Source organism: Bombus affinis, unplaced genomic scaffold, assembly GCF_024516045.1.
Source record: "Bombus affinis isolate iyBomAffi1 unplaced genomic scaffold, iyBomAffi1.2 ctg00000741.1, whole genome shotgun sequence".
NCBI classification, from domain to species: Eukaryota; Metazoa; Arthropoda; class Insecta; order Hymenoptera; family Apidae; genus Bombus; species Bombus affinis.
Genome location: NW_026109324.1, coordinates 47,501 through 52,176, shown reverse-complemented (window position 1 = coordinate 52,176; position 4,676 = coordinate 47,501). Strand labels below are relative to the sequence as shown.

The 4,676-nt window shown below is 48.9% G+C and overlaps 1 non-coding gene across 1 annotated transcript; it reads left to right on the top strand.

Annotated features, from left to right (window-relative positions):
- Positions 1-2,574: 2,574 nt before the first annotated feature.
- Positions 2,575-2,729, top strand: LOC126928246 (5.8S ribosomal RNA). Its single transcript, XR_007716472.1, has one exon. It is a non-coding gene; the product is annotated as a 5.8S ribosomal RNA (ribosomal RNA).
- The last annotated feature ends 1,947 nt before the right edge of the window (positions 2,730-4,676 follow it).

The window sequence follows — 4,676 nt, the reverse complement described above, 5'->3', positions numbered from 1 at the left end:
ATCTCGAAGGCCCCCGGCTTCGGTCGGTGGGTTTTTACTACCAACGTACAAACAAATCTTCTTAGAGGAACAGGCGGCTTCTAGCCGCACGAGATTGAGCAATAACAGGTCTGTGATGCCCTTAGATGTTCTGGGCCGCACGCGCGCTACACTGAAGGAATCAGCGTGTTTTCCCTGGCCGAAAGGCCCGGGTAACCCGCTGAACCTCCTTCGTGCTAGGGATTGGGGCTTGCAATTATTCCCCATGAACGAGGAATTCCCAGTAAGCGCGAGTCATAAGCTCGCGTTGATTACGTCCCTGCCCTTTGTACACACCGCCCGTCGCTACTACCGATTGAATGATTTAGTGAGGTCTTCGGACTGGTGCGCGGCCAATGTGATAAGCATTGCCGATGTTACCGGGAAGATGACCAAACTTGATCATTTAGAGGAAGTAAAAGTCGTAACAAGGTTTCCGTAGGTGAACCTGCGGAAGGATCATTAACGATATAACACAAAAACTTAAAGAATTTGACTTGAACACTTGAAAAATACGAAACTGTATAAGTCGGTAAGGAGCCGTACTCCTCCTATATCGACGAACCAAAGTATATACGACGTATCAACAAGCTATATACTTTAACAAAGAACAGTTAAATTCGCCCGGAGCGTGGCTTACTCCGTTGGCAAAATGATGAAAAGACATAAGGAGGAGACGACCCTCCAGCTACGAAACTATATGAAGAGAAGGTGGCACTCTCTCTCGATCATCGGGATGAAGAGATACATATATATATATATATATATATATATACATACATAAACGAATTCGAGGCGCCTGCGTGAGGTCGTACACAGAAAGACCCGCCGTCTGCGAATATTATGATTTTATAATAAAACTATAAATGGGAACTTGAGCTTTCGAAAATTAAACTTTGACACGAATATCGAACGAAAAATTACGAATGGAAACCACCCGTAAAGAGAAATGAGATCGAGGCGCTTGCGTGAGGCCGTATACAGAAAGACCCGCCGCCACGATCTCGTATTTTTTTTTTTGCGTCGTGGAGACCGTACAAACGAATAACAAAATCTCTAAAGTGCCTCGTGTCGGAGAGATCATGCTCGCCTATTCTCTTCTATGTTTCGTGGTCTGTGTTGCGTTTGCTCTCCTCCTAGCAACGGGACATCGAAGACTCCTCTTTGGGATCGAACGAAGCGACTAAAACGAGTCGACGAGAGCGAAAGTACGAGTAGCGAGTCGCGCATGTAGAAAGGATACCGACATATCTTCGAAGGTTCTCTTCGAAGATCCATGGATACCTTATGCGCGTCGACCTTTCGTCTCTTTCACACCGCTCTCGGTCGTTCTCGAAACGTGCTTCCTACCCATAGGGCGTGTGTTCTTCGTATGTCGTTTTGTTCGAAATAACGAAACCACTTGTAACATACTCGTGGATCGGGTAACCTAGAACGAAAACGCATTGCGTGGATGTTGGCCCGCTATGATAATGATGATGATGACGATGACTATGATGACGATGCGTAGCAACGATTCGTAACTAGTCTAGCCGAAGTTGGTTCAGAGGGGACCGCAGGCTGTCTACCCTCGATGTCGTGAGTCGGACACCCGTGCCGTCGCTAGAGTTTTTTCAAAGCTCGGCTTCTGGATATTGGGAAGAAAGACCGCTCGAGGACGACGGCTGCGCGTGCGTCCCATCGAATTTTTTTTTTTTATACCACCTGAACGACTAAAGTTTCGTCTAGTTCGTCGCATATAACCCGTTCAGAGGGGACCGCAGGCTGTCTATCCTCGTTGTCGTGAGTCGGACACCCGTGCCGTCGCTGAAGTTTTTTCAAAGCTCGGCTTCTGGATATTGGGAAGAAAGACCGCGCGAGGTAGATGGATGCGAGTCCCATCGAATTTTTTTATTTTTTAAAAAAAACAATCACCTGAACGGAGATGTGTTCTCTTTCGTCGATTTTTCACGCTTTGAGTCGTCGCGATCGCCATCCGTTCGGAGGAGATCGCCGACTTCGAAGCCTCGATGTCGTGAGTCGGACACCCGTGCCGTCGCTAGAGTTTTTTCAAAGCTCGGCTTCTGGATATTGGGAGGAAAGACCGCTCGAGGCCGAGGGTCGCGCGAGTCCCATCGAATCTTTACATCACCCGAACGATGGAGGCGCACGCTCTTTTTCTTGAATAATTGGACGAGAGGAATGCATATCGTATTATATATACACACACACACATATATATATATATGGGCTAGCCACCGTGCGTATTTCTTCGCGAGATCGTGTGCTGCACAGAGGATTCAGAATCGGGTGTTATATCCCCGTCGTTTCCTGACGAACGGAGCTTCGATCTCGATGGTTGTTATATATCATAATGTACTTTTCGCCCGGCCGGCGGACGCGCGTATCTTCGCGCGTTCGTCGGATTTCATTTTCGAACGTTTTCGTGTCGTCGATCTTCCGGCGACTTCTGCGCGTCCGATTCCCGTTGGTCGGTCGTGTCGGATCTCGGCTTCGCTCGAACCGAGTATTAAGAGTACATGGAGTACAAGAGTTTTAAAAAATATATGAAAAGATTACCCTGAACGGTGGATCACTTGGCTCGTGGGTCGATGAAGAACGCAGCTAATTGCGCGTCAACGTGTGAACTGCAGGACACATGAACATCGACATTTCGAACGCACATTGCGGTCCACGGATACAATTCCTGGACCACGCCTGGCTGAGGGTTGCTCACGTAAACCTAAGACTGCTTGCGTTGCGTGTCGTTCCTCTCTATCTGTCTCTCTCTGTCCCTTGGTGCCTTCGACAACCCGCCGTCGTTCTTACGATACGTAGAACGTTTCAGAGTCGGAGGAAGCGCACGAAGAAGGATACGAACAAGAGCGGACGCGAGAGAACGTACGCGACGTACGAGCGATTGTTGGACGCTCGTCGGCGTTCGTCGCGGTCGTGTCGAGACCGTGCAATTCGTACGCATGCTCGATATATAAACTATCGTGTTCACGGGAGACACTACGAAACTCTACCTCTGTCTCTCTCTGTCCCTTGGTGCCTTCGACAACCCGCCGTCGTTCTTACGATACGTAGAACGTTTCAGAGTCGGAGGAAGCGCACGAAGAAGGATACGAATAAGAGCGGAGAGAACCGTCACGGACCTGCGTGAGTGCTAGCGGCGTCGTGAGTCGTCCTTTCGTACGACCGCCCGCTTATGCACCGCTTCGTGTCGGTTATCGAATATATTATATATATATATATATATATATATATATACGTAGTGTTGTCCTCGTGACCGATTTTTTTTTCATATCAGCAGATTTGCATACGTTTGCAGGTTTTCGATGAGCACGATGTCCGCGCCCCCGACGTCGTCTTAAATGAATATTATTTTGGCGAGACTGAGAGAAAGCAAATATGGGAACTCGGTCGAGAGAGGAGAGAAGGAGAACAGCCTCAGATAAAAGTAAACTTGGTAACGGTGCGGAATTTTGCCGTACAACCGTCTTTTCTTAAGACGTTTTACTCGAATAGCCCCAGGGATCTAATGCCCACTCCGTCTCTTCGTGCGTAGAGATATACTCTGCGCGAGCGACTGACAACGACGAGGACCGTCGCATCGATGGGTCGTCGTTGCGTTTAACATACTCTGTGCTTGTAATTTATCCCCGAAAGAGAGCCGTAGATCCGGGAACGCACACGTGATTTCTTCGAGCGCTGATGACTTAGGGAGATGATCCCCAGGCGTTGCGCGGAGATCGGAGAGTACGCGTTACTTGTATCGGGACGAATTTTCCCCGTCGTTCGCGTATCTCTCTGCCCGCCGGCCCTGGCCCAAAGCCACGTTCGTCGGAAATCGTAGAAATCGTGTGCGAACTAGCGCGTGTCTATGATCGGCTACGGGTGTTTTACCAAGCTCGAGGTGTTGCGCAACGTTTCCGTACCTGACGAAGATGCGCACGAGAGTCCGTTACAAAGTCGTTGGATGGTCGTCGTCGTCATGCCAGAGAGAATCTCTGGACACGTACAGGAGAAGAGATCGTAGACGAGGAAGAAGACGATCCCCTTTGGCGAGGCTGGAGTGAAACTTTGATTTAATTAAAGACGAGGTATACACGCGCGTACGACGTGATAGTCGTGCGCGCGTGTGATTTTTTTTTAAGGCAATTCGGCGCTACAAGTACTCGAAAAACAGAGAGTGTTGGTCATCCCATGCCTTTTCGGCGTCTATCGCTGGACCGCGCATCCTAACGTCGACGGTCGTCCAGTCCCCGAACACACCACAGTGTACGTCTCGCTCGCTTTTCCACTTGCGTGCGTTCCCGTGCGTTTTCGTCGTCGTCGGTACAGAGCAAAGAAACTTTGCCGTTTCGATCTCTGTGCCGGCAGAAAACAAGGAACCGCTGGAATTTGTCGAGAGTAGAGAAACGGCTGTAAGAGACTGAGGACGGGCGTTAAAAATCACCGACGATCGTTTTAGGATGTCTGGCGTGAGTCTTAGCTCGAACATGATACGACGTACGAAGAAAAGGGCACTTTGGCGCGATGCTTAAAACGCTTCTCTGGAAGGAAAGAGTGTTCTCGTTCTATTCGAATTTTTATTTTTTTTTCTCTTTGAGGCGATTTTCGCATATAGAGATAAAAAAAATACCACCTTCTCTCGTACTGGAGTTTCATAGCTT